The sequence below is a fragment of the Mastomys coucha genome, unplaced genomic scaffold, assembly GCF_008632895.1.
Source record: "Mastomys coucha isolate ucsf_1 unplaced genomic scaffold, UCSF_Mcou_1 pScaffold6, whole genome shotgun sequence".
Taxonomy (NCBI): Eukaryota; Metazoa; Chordata; class Mammalia; order Rodentia; family Muridae; genus Mastomys; species Mastomys coucha.
This window is the reverse complement of record NW_022196912.1, coordinates 50,414,800-50,432,744: the sequence shown is the minus strand read 5'-3', so window position 1 is coordinate 50,432,744 and position 17,945 is coordinate 50,414,800. Positions and strand designations below refer to the sequence as shown.

At 39.4% G+C, this 17,945-nt stretch overlaps 1 protein-coding gene and 1 long non-coding RNA gene across 21 annotated transcripts in view; both read left to right on the top strand.

Annotated features, from left to right (window-relative positions):
* Hdac9 (histone deacetylase 9) overlaps positions 1 to 17,945 on the top strand; it is an 832,819-nt gene that overhangs the window by 205,660 nt on the left and 609,214 nt on the right. The gene's annotated exons all lie outside the window — the stretch shown is intronic.
* LOC116079700 lies at positions 759 to 13,088 on the top strand. Its single transcript, XR_004114126.1, has 2 exons — positions 759 to 7,723; positions 10,152 to 13,088. It is a non-coding gene; the product is annotated as an uncharacterized LOC116079700 (long non-coding RNA).

Here is a 17,945-nt window from a genome sequence, read left to right as displayed (position 1 = left end):
AAGAACTGCGTATTTGTGGAACAGTTTCCCTGCCTCCTCCTCCTGCACTGACTTCCTCCTTGGACAGACACACTGCCATGATGTCTCTCAGATCATGCGGGATACTGCCCCAGCCTGGAGTCTGCTTTGCGAAGGTCCATACGGGCTGTGCAGAAGACACTTGTTGTCAGGGATGGCCCTTTCTTAGATTGATTTTTGTTTATGCGAATAGATCCCACATTTTTCATTCTTAAGTTCTGCATTCTCTTTTGAAAATTGAAAATAGACTCTTCTCTCATACAGTTCACCCAGACCACAGTTTCCCCTATCCACTGTTCCCAGCTCCTCCCCACCTCCTATCTCCTCAGATACATTCCCTCCTCCATTTCCCTTTCAGAAAACTGCAGACCTGCCAGAGATGGCAGTTAAACAGGACAAAATAAGATATGCTAAGACAGGATAAAAGCCCTCGTGTTAAGACAGGACAAGGCAACTCAATAGAACGAAGAGTCCCAAGAGCAGGCAAAAGAGTCAGAGACACATTGGATCCCACTGGTAGAGTTCCAGAAAACTGCCATGCTAATAGCAATAACATATATGCTGAGGTTCTGGTGTAGACCCATGCAGGCCCCATACTGAAGTCTCTGTGAGCCCCACTTTGTTGATTCAGTGAGCAATGTTCTCCTGGTGTCCATTAGCCTTTCTCACTCTTACATTTTTTTCCTTCCCCCTCTTCCTTAGGGTTTCCCAATCCTTTTCTTCTCCCTCTCCTTCCCCCTTCCTCCCTCTATTTCTCCTTTCCTCCCTCCTTCCCGCCCTCTCTCTTTCTCCATAATGTCTATTTGTTGCTCTCTGTACCTACTCATGTCTGCTGCTAGAGGAAGTCTCTTTGATAATGACTGGACAAGGCAACTGATCTATTAGTATAATAGGATATCATTGGAAATTATTTCATTGTTTTCTTTTCCAGTTAGGTTTTATTCTACCCTACATATCTGTATTCTCCAGTCTCCAGCTCCTGGCCATCCAGGAAGTGGAGGGTATGGGCCCCCTCTCATATTGACTGTCCCATATTCTGAGCCACCATTGCCCTAGCACATCTTGCAGGCAGGATAGATTTCAGGTTTAGGGTTTTGTGGCTGGTTTGGTATCCAGGTTTCTCTTTCCATGACCTGCAAAGTACCTTCTTGTGCCAAAGAGACTGCAACTTAAGGGCAAAGGCCCATGTAGGCTCCAACCCAACTTCTCTATATTCATTGAGGTGTGTGGATGTTGTCCTCAGCAACGGGGTCCTACTATCAGTTTTCAGAGTGACCTTCTGTCCTGGCATCAGTTTGGGCTGTTCAGGGATTTCTACAGGACATCCCTGGCCAACAACTCAACTGATTACAACCTAGTCCCACGTTGGGAAGACTTGCCCAACCATAAAAGATGACCACTTCAGACTCCATATCCTGTATTACTAGTGAATTAGGCATTGCCAGTGCTGGTTGGGTGCTTGCCTCACTAACATGTGCTTCAGGGGCTCATTACAGTTAGTGTGTTATCTATCACAGCCATGGAGACTGGTTCCATTTCTTATCCAACCTTGAGAAATAAAATTTATAAATAAAATGTAATGTTTAATGTTGTAAAAATTACTTAGTCTCAATCGGAGGTTTCTGCCCCACTCCTGACCATTCAGTTTCTGGATAAAAGACACACAACTTTTATTATTTTAATAAGCCTTAACCAGCACTAAAGCCGGGTAGATATCTACCCTCTATGCTATTAGAATCTATTTCCCCATCATTAACCCCATTTTATAATTTGCCATGTTCCATCTGGGCAGCTCTTGACTCTAACTGGCCCACCCTCATAGCCATATTTTAATTACTCACCTACCCCATGGTGGCTTCCTCCTTCTCTCTTCTCATGGCTTCCTTAGACCCCAAGGCCAGGGACCCAAGAACCCTTCCTATCTCTCTTCTGCCCAGCTATTTGCTGTAGGCATCTTCATTTACTAATTATGGATAATTTGGGGGGCACAAGGTTATATAGCATCACTTGGGTATGTCATTTGGGTATATGCAGACTCTCTCATCCCTGGGGGCAACTAGGCCTTGGTGACCAATATTTAGCATTATAATTCAAGCAAAGACCAAACCTCAACATTTTAGTATAAATATATAGTTTTATTGTGATAAGGTTTCTATGCATCCCCAACTGCCCTTGAACTCATGTGGATCCTCTTGCCTCAGCCTCCCAAATTCTGGGATACTAAGTGTGAGCTGTCATCATATCTGTCTTCATAATCCTTTTAATGATGTTCTTAAGCATCTTAAAACTTACAAAAAGAACTTATAAGTCATGGCCACAAGCTTCATGTGCTTTTAGAGAAACTAAAGCAATGCAAGTTTTGCTTTGCTTAGAATGTGGCTCTTTTATTTGTATTTGCTCTCTAAATTTTATGGGTTAATGTAAGGCAGTTACAATCTTAATTAATTAATTAACTAACAGCAGATTAGGGTCTTTGCACTTCTGATTCTCTCTTTGTTTGCACCTATAGACATTTAGAATAAAAGTTTTAATCAGTGAAACAGGGAGCCTAAGCCCTCTTTCTTGAAATACTGGTTCTCTGGATTCCTTTGAATATCAGGTGGAAACAATGAAATGTCAGACCAGCACTAGCTTCCACAGGGCCTGGCACTAATCCAAGGCCCTGAAGATCCTGAGTGCTAAGGCTGCATGGCCAAGTACTCTGGATTGTTACATGGAAAGACTTGGATTTGAGCCTGTTGGTTTCTGCTTACATGACTTTTATATATGCCTGTGCACAAAGGTTCATGTGTGTCTGTGTTTGTATCTGTGTGTGTATAACTCTGTGTGTATATGTCTGTATCTCTTTATGTGTGCCTGTATCTCTGTCTCTATCTCTGTCTCTCTGTCTCTCTCTCTCTGCCTCTCTCTCTCTCTCAGTGTGTGTGTGTGTGTGTGTGCGTGTGTGTGTAGGTTGTACCAGGACCTTGTGAATGCTAGACAGGGGCTCTTCCTCTGAGCTATAGTCACAGCCCCTTATGTTAACTTTGGAAAGTTATTACAACCTTGTTTCTTTAGGCATAAAATGTTAATGACAAAAGTGATAACAGCTAGCTTGCAGTGTTGTTGTGAAGAATAAATTTAAAAGCACATATAGAATACCTCACTACAGAATTCCTATGGTAGCATTTCTCAAATTGTAAAGTACCTATGGGCATCCTGTCCAAAGGCAGACTATCATCCACCCAGGCTGGATGAAACCTGAGATCCGTATTTCCCAGAAGCTCTCAGGAGATGCAGAACCCAGAGAAGCAACATCTTCAGAGAACTGCCTCTACCTTTGAGTACTTTATGAGTTAGAATGACAGATCATTTTCACTGATAACTTTGAACTTAATGTCTGACAATTTCATAGGTAATGATGTGTACATGAAGTAAAGATTTCAGTGGATTATCACTGGGAACGAGTTCATTGTATTGATGCCAGAAAATAAGTTTCAAGTCCTGTTTGGAACAAGACAGCTTTAACAGACACACCAACACAGAAGCATTCCCATTCATGCCATTGCATCACATGCTCCCTTTTGGCAGATTTTTTTAATGGAAGCCATAATAGGTTAGTTTTTCAATTATTCTTCTAAAATGGAAACCTGTGGCCCTCAGAGCATTGTTCATTCTGTATGTTGAGTAGGAATTTCTGAAATTAAACATGTCCAATGGATGACTGAAAAACTTGATTCTGTGGATTTGAGAAGGGCTTGCACTATGCAGTATAGCTTTGAAGTTAAGATTTGTTTGCCCCAGCTTTATGAAAACTGGGTTATAGGCACACGCCATGCAAACAGGAATGTGGATCTTAAAATAGAATTTTGAAGATGTGAGAGGATAAACTTTGCAGGAATGTGGAATCTTTTTCCACACTGACAACAAGGTAGAACCTCTGATTTTTCCTTTCTTTCATAAAGGGGCTTTGGCAATTGTGTTGCTTCTCACAGGGGGTCAGGCTGCCTTGGTCCTGAATCTGTTCTCTGATAACTACTAACTCAGCTGCTGCATTAAGTGCCAAGACCAGTGAAGGGTTTCATGCCACCTTTGAATTGAGGTCACAAATTCTTCTGGGGCTAGCAGATGATATTCTGTTCTGCAATTTTTTAAAAGTTTTATTTTGTGTTTCCTAACTGTTACTGCCCCCTCTTGCAGGAATCCTTTGAAGTGGTAGTATACTTAAAACTTTGTCTGATAAAGTGTAAACGGGGGGATGAGGCCTGCTCCAAACAGGCTGATGTTCTTGGGACTGTGACTCACCTGTCCTCAGCCTTTTATTACGTGACCCTCCTTTCAGTACAGCACCAATGAAAGAGAAGCACACTAGAGGTCACTTCACCCTGAATCCCTTGCTTTTTAGGAAGTTTGCAGTGGAAGCTCTTCCATATGAAGCTTGCATGCTGCCAGGCCTTAGATTGCAGCCCTTCATGAAATAAGGCAGAATGGCAAAAGGGCTGAGGCTCGGAAAAGGAGTTAATGGAAACATACACTTCATGTGCTCGAATGCAATCAGAAATGACAGGTACACATCTAACCTTCTAAAAATGAGGAAATAGCTTCCCTTAGCACACATGCTTGATCAGTCACACCTCTATCCTGTCGGTTCAAGTCACAAGTAGATTGGAGGGGGCATTTACTGCAGTGGGTTTCCTATTCAGACAGCACAGCAAATGAACAGAGTCAGTGACTCCCGAAGTCACCTGTGGAGACGGTGAAAATATTTATAATTCTCAACTCCCACCACATTCATGGAAAGAGAATTATAGTGGAGGGGGCTCTAATCACCTGGAATTTTAGCCTGCTCTGTGGCTGATTTGAATGCACCGGTCCTGATAAGTGGCTTGGTGTTAAGTAGCCCTTTCTGGTAATGATGGGTTATTTTCTTGAGAGGAGAAGGTAATGAATTAGTGTTGACAGGCCAGAGCTTTGGTTTCAACCGAGATACTTCAGTTCTGCCCTTTCTAGTCAGATGGATTATTTCCTTAAAGCGCATGCCCTGGGGCAGTATATGGTTTACTGTAGAGTTCTGCTTCTCCAAGCCTGGCCTTGCATCAGCAGTGGCAGCATCACTCACTACAGGGAAGATGGTAGACATGCAGAAAGTCAGGATCACCCTGCTTGGCATCTACGTTGCCCGGAATTTACAGTGCATAGAGCCATCACACTTTGATTGTTCTTTAGAGTTAGCCACAGATTGGATTCTTTTCATTTAATGCTGTTCATGTTCCAAATACAGTGTGGTGGCCATCTACATGGCCTGGCGAGTAAGCATGCTTCTTGTGAAAACCTGATGATTTGAATCTGATCCAGGAAACCTGGAAGGAGAGAGCTAAGCCCACAAAGTTGGCCTCTGATCTCTATGCACTTGTGATTTCCCATCACCTACATGTAATAAATAAAAAGTAAAAAATAAATGAACAAATGAATGAATAAATAAACAAACAAATTTAGGAGCATGGGGTGGGGATTAACACAAAAACATTGTATGGTGTTTATTGTTCTGGTCTTATTGTTATTGATTACAGTAATTGCTGCTGGGGGTGAACAATAGTTTACACTTCAGTAAAACTTTGAAAATTGCCTCTCAGTTCCTTCTTTTTATATTTAAGCACATAACCATAAACTGTAAAGCCAGAATCATAGTTTAAAAGTAGACATAATGTATCCACAAATAAAAGCTCATCTAGCAACCAATAAAATGGAAACTTGTGAATGTTTGAAGCACATTCTCAGCCAGATTAAAAGAAAAAAAACAGATCAAATAAAATATTTGGAAACTATGCTATTTGTTGATGCCTATAAAATTTAAAAATAAACCCAACAAATCTGCTTATTCCTGCAAACTCTAAATTTTGTGAGTTCCCATGATTATTGGAATCACCATTGTAAATGTGTTGCTAAATTTAATTCTTTATTTGACTTTTAAAACTCACCAGTTTACTGTTTGCAGTTTAACTCTGGCAAAAGGGTAGAAAACTCTGACTTTTAAGAGGCCTCTGGACTCTGTTCCTCAAAAAATATTTTAAGCCATTTAAACTCTGAAAGGCACATAAAGAAGTATTAGCCAGCCAGGGGAATATTAGGTTTATGAAGGATTTTGAAATTTCTTTACAACTTTTTTTTTTGTTTTGCAGTAGCCATCATGGGCACATCACCTTGACCTTCCCCAATATTTTGTTGTTTTGTTCCCTTGGAGCACAAACTGGGCAATCAAGTCTTCTTTAATTGTAACAGGATTTTGTTGTTAATGATAATTTTTTAATACAAAACCCTAAGTCTAAGAATTCATCATTACGGGAGCAAATTATTCCCTTCCTCTTGACAATGCATGTTATTTAAGCATCTACTGCTTAAATTCTGCCTGGGTAGGCAGCCTGACTTTGATAGGTTCCCTGTATTATCTTCATAGGAAAGGTGTTCAGGGTACTCAGATACATTCACCTGTCCAATGGCCATCTGAAACACTCACAGAGGCAGCCAGCCAATCTCCTTGTATCAGTGTATGAGACTCATTTGGGTGGATCAGACACTTGCCTATGCTTTTGTTCTGACCCCATCCATGAGCTGAATGGCTGACCTTATTATATATCAGCTAGTGAGGGCTTTCATGGGCTTGGAGATATTTCATAAACTACCAGTTAATGGGGGAGCTTTGCTATGAATTGCTTGAGCTTTTGTATTTCAGGACAGCAATTATGCTTGTGGGTGGAGAGTCCTATTGATTGGCTCCCCTGTCTAACTCTGAACAAGGCACTGCTGTAGCACTGGGGGCTCTTCAAAGTGTCCCTTCCTGTCCGTCACATCAACTCATCCCCAGTAGAAGACTTGTGAATCTGGTCACTTCAGATTTAAGCTAAAAAATGCCAACGATCCATAGAAGTCACTGTTGTTCTTTCTGCTGAGTCATTTTTTATCACTTATTGTTCCCTGGTACGTGAGGGGGAAGAGAGGTCTATTGGGGTGGGTCTGGGTGTGCAGCTAGGCCTGATATTTGCTCTTCCTGACACCCCTTAGTACTATAAATGATCACAAAGCTGTTGTGGGGAAATGGATGGCCACTTGGTTTCATAATGACTAACTCCATAACCTCAAGGAGTCCTACAATGTGTGTGGAGAAACTTTTTTAGTTGCCCGTTTCTCAGCATATTTATTTCAGTCACGATTTGGAGGAGAGGAGAGGAGAGGTCATTAAGGAGAAAACGATATGGACAAATATGTGTCTCTGGTTGAGCCATAAAAATCACATTTCTTTTTGTAGGACAAGCAGCTTCATATTGTGCAAATATTTTTTTTATCTACATCTCAAGGCCTACAAACTCTGGTATGAAATAGGGGATGTCTACAGAAGGCCTAGAGCTTTAATTGTTCTGCCCTGATATGACTTGAGTCCAAATGGTGGAAGAAAGGGAACTGGTACTTGCTGGTTTTAGGTTCTTTCCTAGTCATTTCCCTTCACCCTTACAGTCCACCCTTCTCTAATGCAGCTTTGAGAAACCTTCCTGCCCACAGCATAACCCCATCCATTCACCTCCAGTCTGTCTGCCTTATCCATCTCCACACTGCCTTGCCTGTGGGCTTTTATTACTGTTGCTGCAACTGGGTCTCTTTCTATTGTCCAGGCAGGCTGATCTGGAATCCATGACAGTCCCTCTGCCCAGCTTCCCTTGTGCTGGGATTCCAGGTGAGAATTACCATACCCAACTCTCACTTATTATGTGGGAACAAAATATGGTTCCTAGTTTATCCTAAGGATAAACTCAGTACTGAAGAGTCCATTCTAAACAGGTGATGTGCTTACGTACTGCTGAAGATGCTCCATTGAGCCAGAGCCATTGTGAAACCTTTGGGTTTTATTTATTTATTTTTTTATTAGATGTTTTCTTTATTTACATTTCAAATTATATCTCCTTTCCTGGTTACCCCTACAAAAACAAAAAACAAAACAAAACCAAAAACAATCCCTGTTTCCTTCTCCTTCCCCCTGCTCATCAACCCCCCTTCCGGCTTCCTAGCCCTGGCAGACATAAACCTGGGGCATACATACACTGGGGCATACATAAACCTTCACAGGACCAAGGGCCTCTCCTCCCATTGATGACCGACTAGGCCATCCTCTGCCACATATGCAGCTGGAGCCATGAGTGCCTCCATGTGTGCTCTTTGGTTGATGGTTTAGTCCCTAGGAGCTCTGCGGGTACTAGTTAGTGAAACAGTTCATCTGCATGCTTGTAAACTTAACAAGAGGAAGGTTAAATCAGAAAGTGGCTTTTTAATGTCATTCAGAATTGGCACATATCAGTGAGTTTTGGAGACATGTATCTTACTGTCCTTTCTGAGGGTTCATTTTCATGTGATTTAGATAGTGTATGCATAAATGCTTTATAAACTTATTTTTCCTGGACAAGCCACTTCCAACAAAATTATGTAGTAGGGGCAGATAAGACGCTCCCTGATGCACAATAGAACCATAGAAATGTTGATAGTCATTCCTTTTAAATTGGAGAATGGCAACTTTTTTAAAAATAGCTATGAATATTTCACTCAGTACTTATAGAAAAACTAGGGCAGACATTGAAATATTTCTGTTTTTCAATATGTATTAGCCTCATTTTCAAAGAGCTCCTTGACATTTAAAGTTAGTGAATTTTGTTTTATGTCTCTCTTAAGTGGAAATTCCTTTTAGATTTGGAGTGTAAGAGATGTATATCTTGTGCAGGGGAGGAAGATTAGTGGGTGAAACTCTTGCCTGCCACAAAAGCCTGAAGGCCCAAACATACATAAAAGAAAGAACTGAGCCCATAGACTTGTCCTCTGAGCTCTGTGTCCTATGACATATGCACGACCTTCCTTATACACATAATAATAATAAATGGAATTCAAGAGGGAGAAATGTATAGCTTGCAGGCTGTTCAGCTTTGAGTCGTGTTCTGACAGTAACATATAAGGATCATATAAGGATATAAGGAGGATCATTTATCAGTAAACACTGCTCATTTATAAAGTGGCATAATCAAAATTATTCTCAGTGTAGTGCTTCATGCCGCTAACGTGAGCACCACAATTCACATTACGCAGCTGGTTTCTTTATCATCATCAAACACTGCACAGGAGAGACGATGTTTTCAATTTTGAGTAATGGGCATTGCATATGACTTTCTGGCTCACGTGCTAGCACAGAGTTGCTGGTGTGTATGCGTGTGTTTGCATATGTGTATTAGCACAGCAGATACTACAGAGGCTAATTTCCCTCCACTGATATTTAGATGTAATTTGTTCTTGAAATTAGCTTCCAAGTACAAGGTTTACTTAATGAGAATATATCATTGTTACTTTTTGCTACACTGCAGCACTTGATACTTAGTGGTAGAATTGGTTTCATATTGAGAAGTTTACTTTGAATAGCTTGGTTGTAAAAACCATGGCTAGTGTCTTTAGGTATGACTGATGATGATTGCTGCCAGACCAACATGGGGGTGTCTTAGAAGAGCAGAGCAGAGGAGGAAGCACACACCAGCAGAGATTTAGAATAGGGTTAAAAAGCAATGGCTGGGATTAATGGGACATAAGAAGACAGTAACAGGTAAGTTATCATGATGGAGGAAGAAGCAAAAACAACATTCTGTGAGAGCAGAGCACCCAGTAAACATAGGTCAGCCTGGGAAGGATCTGGGAGGAGCGAGAGAGACTAGGAAGAACACGAGATAGGAGTTGCAGGAAACATACTATGATGGCAAATAATTCCATCACTGCAGAGTGTTTTTTTCCTTAAATTGTACTGACCTCAGGGATGGCTTGTCTATTGTAAAAAATATTACCCATTTACTGCTCTCTCTGAAACCCTCCTGAACTTAATAAATGGATAGCTTACTCTCCTAGCTGGGAAGGCCCCCCAAACCTCATTTATCTTTGACACATTGCATTTACCCAGATGCCATATGCAATTGATTTGAATTCTTGCTGGCTTTACCGTGCCAATTTGTATGTGGCCTGAGACACGTTGGCATCATCTTCAATGTTGTAACCATGGTCCAGGCCACTGTTGATGCTTAGCGATGTCATTGGTGTGGTTTTTGATTCCAGCTCTTAGTTCTGGCCATGTTTTTCTACAGACTCTTGTCAACGCCTCATCTGGAGAGATCTCCCGATAATTTCCTAGAGGATCCTTACGTCACTCAGGGTGAAGATGAGCCTCCACTATGCCCTCTGGGCCTCAGAGGGAGAGATGGCCACTTGACCATCTTAAGATCTTTACAGAGTTCTTAAAAAAAAAAAGACTGAGAGCAGACAGACACTCCTAGAGCTGGTGTCCAAGCACTCTGCCTTCTAAGAGTCCTTATGCTCCATGTCCTGGGGATCGACAGTGGGGAAGCCAAAGTCCCACCTCCCCATCTTTTGATTTTTGGCAGGAATATGAGGAGATGCCCCATTGCCAGACAATAACTGCTGTGCTTCTCGAATATACATGTGCTAGGGAAGCCAGGTGTCTTAATCGGTTTGAGAATTATTAACTGTACTTGGCACCTTGTAGGGATTTAATCTTGTCAGCTATCTACAAAGCTATTAGGCATCCTTTTAGGGTTCCAACAGCTTTAGTTGGGTGCTCCATACCGTTGCTGCTCACAGTGTGGTTTTTCCGATCAGCATTGTCAGCAGCATCCTGCAGTCAGTTAGCACTGCAGTGTTTCAGGCCATGTCCCAGCACAGCTGAACAATTTATAGTCTAACAAGATCCCTGGGTGAGTCCTGTGCACGTTAAGCTCGAAGAGCATTGCTGTAACATGAAATGATGAGTATGGAATAGCTCTTGGTTTTGTGGAGCTTAGAGAGGTCTCTAAAACCACTTTAGTGTTTACAGGCATAATTACAATTCTGTATAAAATGGTAAATGACATGAGATCTTCTCACCGGGTCCTAAGATACAACAGCTTGTTTTAAGCTTAGATTTAAAACTGTATCAAATTCATTTTCTGACTGTTAAATTCAACAGCTTTTAAAGGTATAATAAATGTTTTTCTCTGTTCCTATTATCTTCAAAAGCTATAAGCTACATTACTTATCATGTATCAGATTGGGAGAACTAAATTTGTTCATGTATATAAGGCACAAATGAGCCATAAATGCATGTTGAACCCACTGCCTGCATATAAACAACAAAAGAATAAAAATATCCATTAGGTTTAGGCCCAGGAGAAGTCACACTTCAGAGAAGTCCAAGCTAAGACAAAACTGTGGCTGGAAATGTTAGGCACCTAAATGTCTTCTGCTCAGAACTTTGGGAAGGAAAAACCTTATGTTTTGAATAAATAAGTAACGGTTAAAACAAAAACATGCTGTGTAATTTTCTCTGAACAGATCATTGACTTCAGTTGCTGTCCTTTTAATAGCATTAGTTTCATCTTGTTAAGTTTACCATTGCGGATTTTAAGAATTATTTCTCAAGTAGTTAAAGTAACAGGCAAGTTCCACGGTGCTCAGCATGCACTGGTTCTTACTAGAATTATTACATGTTATATTTGTATATTGTATAGTATCTGCTTACTTTACTTGTCTTTTTCATATTGAGTAACTGGAGGACTTAAATATTATAAATACTCATTTTCATGGGAATGAACTCCTTATGTAAGTAGCTATGACTTTAATTTCAATTGAATCTGCTAACTTAAATGTTATTGCTTAGTTTACATCAGTGGCTGGGTAGTACTCACAAGATATAAGACAGCTAATATGTTACTGAAAAACCATTTATTTTAGTAAACATTACTTCAAGCTATATACAAGTGCTGAGATTTAGCATTTTCAACCTGCCAATGTGGTGATTTCACTTGAGTCAACCTAATGCTCAGTACAAATTTGAATTGTTACACCAATTAGAATAATTACAGCATCAAACCTGGAATGGCTAGACTTCTTCTTGGAGTGCTAATTCTTATACCTGAGAAACAAAGAGAGAGAAACAAAGAGACAGCTAAAAGAAAAATGCTCATTTCTGAGGAATTTGTTTTATACCATTGCATAAATATGTAAAAACTAATTAGAATTATTAATAACGAGGAATTTTATGGTAAATTTAAGGAACCTACAATGTCAAGTTGGATAAACAATAAAAATAAATGTGTCTGAGTCTTTCTGAAATAATTTTCTCTTTCTTAGCTAACACTAAACTTAGCAAGCTTCCTGATTTTTATTAGTAAACAACTTGTTGGTTATTTTCATCTTCTGTTGATACTTGTTCCCCCTTTCACTGTTGCACAGTAGATAAAATAGCAACAACATCAGTTTACTACTTTGGGATTAGTATGTTCTGAGGTACTTTCCAGCAAATAGGAAAACTCTAAAAGTGTTTAAAATAATATTTATTCAAGTTCTAATTATGACTAGGAGACGAGTGGAGATGAGGTATTGTTTAGAAACCTGTGCTTTAGCTTTTTAAATTCATTAAAATAAAATGAAATCATAAAAACCTAAGTCATGCCCATTTTTCTCTTTGAAGTTAGGTTCCTGTTGAAACTGGAGAGAACACCACAATGTAACTTAAGCTTGCTAATAGGAGAAGTGGCTGCCTGCCAGGGCCTTCCCAGGGTGCCTTGGCCTTCCCTTTAATGTGTTATTAAAAAGTGCCTGTGAGGTGTTGAGACTGGACTCACAGGTCCTAGGCCTGGAGCTTCGCAAGGAAAACCCAACACTTGGTTAGCATATTGAAATTAGAAGTCATGCAGAGCCAGGCTTCCATTATCTAAACCTGCAAGCTGTTAATATGTATACCATCATTCAAATGTATTGGGAGATGGGAATTTTTCCATTCTAAATGAGTATTTGAGATGCTCATGGAAACTGACCCAGTGCTGCACTGGAACCTGCTCTCCAGGGAATCAGATTAGGCCCCTCAAGTAATGTGGGCTTAGAAGTCCTCCTTAATAGGATCATGTGTGTGTGACATTGGTCTGATGCTCTTGTTTCTGTAGAGCAGTACTGGTACTGGAGGGACCATAATCTTCAGACTACAGGACAGAATATACTTCACATTCATAGTGCTTCCATATAGATCCTGTCTTCTGAAAACTTCTTTTTATCTATTTAATATGCATGCCATTATCTATTTAGTTTGCCTATTAATCAACCACCTCCCTAAGTTCTAACTTTTATTGTCATAAATGAGTTTATCTCTCATCCTTCATCAAAGAAGCTTCTGTTTTGCAATAGATTGTGATTAATCTACAATTGTTCAACATACAGAGAACAAGAGACTGTGTTGTGTGCAGATCTAAATGGAAACTCTGAATCACCCTCTCCTTTTAAGCCTTAAGGGTCATTACAAAAGAAGGGTAGAAAAAAATTGCAAGAGACTGGCAACACCTGGGGAGAAATAACTAGCTGCACATGACAGTGCCATTGCATACATGGAATTAGTAGGTGTGGCTATATCACATGACCCGTTCAAAATCAAGTCAGCTAAAAATTCAGCATGGATAGGGCATTCTCGTTAAGTCTTGCCTCTAACTGAGGAATCATTGGCAACTGATAGCTGCTGGTGGAGCAAGAGTCAGTCTCTTCAAGAATATGATCTAGGAGAGGCTACCCATTCTCTAATTGATGGTATTATATCTATTTATCTACACACACACACACACAGAGTGAATTTGATGCATTTAAAAACAAAGCAAATGAAGTTAGGGGGAAAGAGAAATTTGGGGATGGAGCAGTTGTAGAGGAGGGACTCGGAGTTGGCATCTGATGAAATTACATTACATATATATATATGTATATATATATGTATGTATATATGAAATTCCCAAACAATAAAAATGTAATTTAAAAATAAAGAAATGCAAAACACTTTTAAAATGAAAAATACATTCTCCTTACTGCCCCAGCCACTTTCTAACCCAACTTTCTGGGTCTGTGCCTAGCCTTACAGTGTGCCTAAGAGGCATGTGATCAATAAGTCAATAGTCTGTTCAGCTAGCTAGAATATGTTTACATTGGAAATAGTATGTATGTTCCTTACAAGATACTTTTTTGAATGTTTCATTGCCTAAGATTCTTTTTCTTGTGTGAAGATAATCTGAAGGCATGCTACTACACCATATATATTTATGTATACACACTACACACACACATACAAACATAGGTATACATATGTTAAACACACACGCATATGTATACTTTCATGTTTGGGGATAATAAGAATTTTCAATATTCTTTTCAAAAAGTTCAGAGAGTCTTACCTGATTTTTTATCTCTCAAAAATAAAGACTTGGGTTTTGAAGACTCTTTTCTGAGATAAAACTTCTAAATAAACATGACTTGGAATATCCCTAATTGTCCAGCACAGTAATGTCTTGTGTGTTGACAGCAAGCATGTGTGGACTGAGGCTGGTCGGTGGTTCTAGTTTAATCTCTGATAAGTCTATTCTTTTACTCAAATTGGTGGTTCATTATTAAAATTAATGAGTACATAACATATCTTGCCTGTCAAAAGGACATATAGTTTTAATATTTTGCCACACTCTCTCAGGACATTAGTCTGCAATGTGGGCTAATGAGCTGAAAGCCTATGAATTTCAGAAAAACAAAAGAGAATTAATCTCTTAGGACCCTTTTGTAACCACCAACTTCTGGTTTTTATTTTACATTTATATACCTCAAGCAAAAAAGAAAGAACTATTTCCCTTGGCTCCCTCCCTTTTTCTAAAAATAATTCACTTTTGGTTTGTAACCCTATAACACATGCCAAAATTCAACCCGGAGTGAATTTTTGTAACAAACTTAAAACCCCAAAATAGAAACTGCTGACAGTTTCTTAAATACAGAAACACTGGCAGGTGCCTTGGTAATAAATTCACAGGCTTAGAATCCACAAAACAATAAAGTTATGCAAATTGGACTATGTAGAAAGAATAACCCTCAGAGAAATAGCAAAGCCTGAGCTTCACCCTCTGGGCTCCTGATTTGGTAAGCTGGGACAAATCACCCTGAGAGAATCATGGAGATTAAAGATCAAGGAAGTTTCCCCAGACATAACACTGGGCCACAAGAGCAGACAAATTAAGAACAGACTTCTTTGTTGCTCTAACCATAAGCAGACAGGACCCATCCACAGGCCTTGCTTGTAGCTCCCAGCGCTCCGTGGAAAATTACAGAGTTCTTCCTTGATGAAGTTCTCAGAGTTGCTGTTTTAATTGTTCCTTCAGCAACATCCCCGTCAGTCATATTTAGATTAGTTGTTTAATTTTAGTCCAACAATCAAGAATGTCATCCATTTCTGAATCCCATTTATTTTAAACATCCATACTTAATTGTCTTTTACTTTTGTTATTAACCTCTGATTCTAGCAGCAAAACAGAAAGCTGATCTTTTTTAATAAAAAGAAAAGGTGATGTGTGGTTAGCTTATTTCAAGTAAATATGTTTTCAATTAAAATGTAAAATGTCTCTAATAACCTCCGACGGGAGTAAATGGAGCTGGAGAGGCCAGCACTTTCCTTCAGTGGGTGATAAGGTGTGACTTCTGATCCTGAAGCATTGCTTGCAGAATGTAATCAAAATGTTTCATGTTTTTAGTCTTGATTTTTTATCACTTTTAACTCCCAAAGAAGCACAGAATGGATGCTCTGCTTGAAGAACGAAGTTTGCCCGAATCAGTGACCATAAATACTTCTTAAAAGTGCTGTAACTGATGACCTAGCATTGCTATATGGTATAAATAGGTTCTCAAAAGGATTGCCTGGAATTTAAAAGTGCATGATTATGAACTCAGAAACAGAAGGAATGAGCTCAGTGGTCTGGGGAGGACCAGGTGCACACACTTCTCGGGGCCAGAAGTCAAGGGAGGCTTGTCCTGATGCTGAGTCTGAAGCAGGGGAGCAGCCCAGGCAGCAGACTCTCCAGGCTCCCTGTACCTTTCAGGAGAGCACCTGGGAGTCACCTGTGCAGTTAATGGCTTAAAAGCAATGCAGTTTGCTTCTCTGCAATACTAACTGAAACTGTTTCTAGAAAGGAAGAAAATAATATACACATGCTTAATAATCATCGTGATTATTTCCTAGCTTAAGTGTTTCAAAAGAAATGGGAGCTCAAGCATTCTGCTGGCAAGATGATTGGCCAATGAATGTTAGGTCGTGGCCTGTGGAGCATTTCCTTGGTGATTTCTGCCTCCCACTTAACAGACAGGGCTCTGCTGTTCTAAACTGGGACTTGTAGCTTGGCTTAAATTACATTCTCTCTCCTCTTCCTCTTCTTCTTCATCCTCCTGTCTTTTTTCTTCCTTCTCCTCATCCTTTTCCCTAACCATCTCTCTCTCTAATTGCTCTAAAAACAAACTAAAGCCCCTCTCTCATAGCTTGACCATTTGCTCTTCTCTGTCATATAGTTTCCTTCATAAAACTAATAAATACTCAAATATTTAGTGATTGTACCAGTGGAAGAACAGAGAACCAGGATTCAAAGACTTTTCTATCTCCTGGCTACACTGTAGGTTTCTTAAACCTTTTTTACTTACAAATGTTTTGTTCCAAGAAATTTTTATGTGACCTTTCCCACAGAATATAGGTATATAAAATAACTATACAAATCAAACATTTGCTAGTAAGGAATCATAAATAGGTTTATTTTAAAAACAGTTCTTTGGTTTTTACCATTTGTTAGTGATGAACATAAAATGCTAACTTGTGCAATGTCTGATACAGTAGGACTTAGAGCAGTGGTTTTTGTCAAAACTGATTAAGATTTTCCTTTTATACTTATCAATACTATGAAGAATATTTTGCATAAATATATAGTAAAAATGACAGAAGTCTATTTCAGCAACTGTTGAAAATTCTGTCCTAATGCTAGGATGAATTTGATAGAGATTTTAAAACAAAACATGAATCAACAAGACAAATAACAATTTTTAAAATCAAGCATTGCAACATAATACATCTCAAAGCTATATTAATTTAGTACATGCTGAGAAATGAGGGTCAGAAAATATAAAGGTGTTTGTTTTCTATAAACATCATATGGGAAGGGAAGCAATGCAACTTCTAACCGACAGTGGTCTCCTTTTCAGCCAGGGTGTTTCTAGTTGAGTCTGTCGGTGTTTCATGCATCATTGGCACAATACACAGATCACTGGTTGCCTTAGAACCAGGCCGTGGTGAAGCTCCAGCAGAGAGCTGTTAGAAAGTCTCAGATTCATTGTGCATATTTGATTGTTTTTTTTTATGGTTTTACATTAAGAAACCTTTCACTGTTTCCTTGTTTGTTTGTTTATTTTACAACCCATGTAGTCAATTAGCAACCCTATATCTATCTGGTCCCGGCTCACTGTTTACAAAGCTGGGCAGAAGACATGGAATGGTTGATCAGAGTCGGAGCCTTTGGGGATTCTATTATTGCATCAGTGAAGCACCTGTAAGAGTTAAAGATGGCGGTCCTTTTGATGATTAACTCCTACAGGTCACTCAGGCCTATCTTTTTGTGTTGACAGTAGAGAGAGTTATCCCTTTTCAAGCTCCGTTACTAGTTAGTAAATGCAGAGAAATCAATGTGACTCTCGTGACACTAGGAATGTAGAGAACTGGCTTAGTTTCACAATTGGAGAACTTTTTGACCAAAAATTACATTGTGAGGAGGAAAACTTCCTTAAGGTTTCTCATCAAGAGTTTACTGCTGTGTGAGAAGCTCAAGTTTGTGTTTATGTTGAGTTTTGTTTGGCTGTCAGTTTTGGCAGGCATTAATTTATGTGTCAGATTTCATGTATACCATATTATCTGATCACAGTGCAATAAAAAAGACATTAACAACAACAACAACCACAACAAATGTAACAAAAATACCAAATGTTTACTTGGAATAAATAAGACATTGAAAGCTATTAGTTTGAAGAAAATTTAAAACTGTTCACAATGCTGTTCAGAAAAA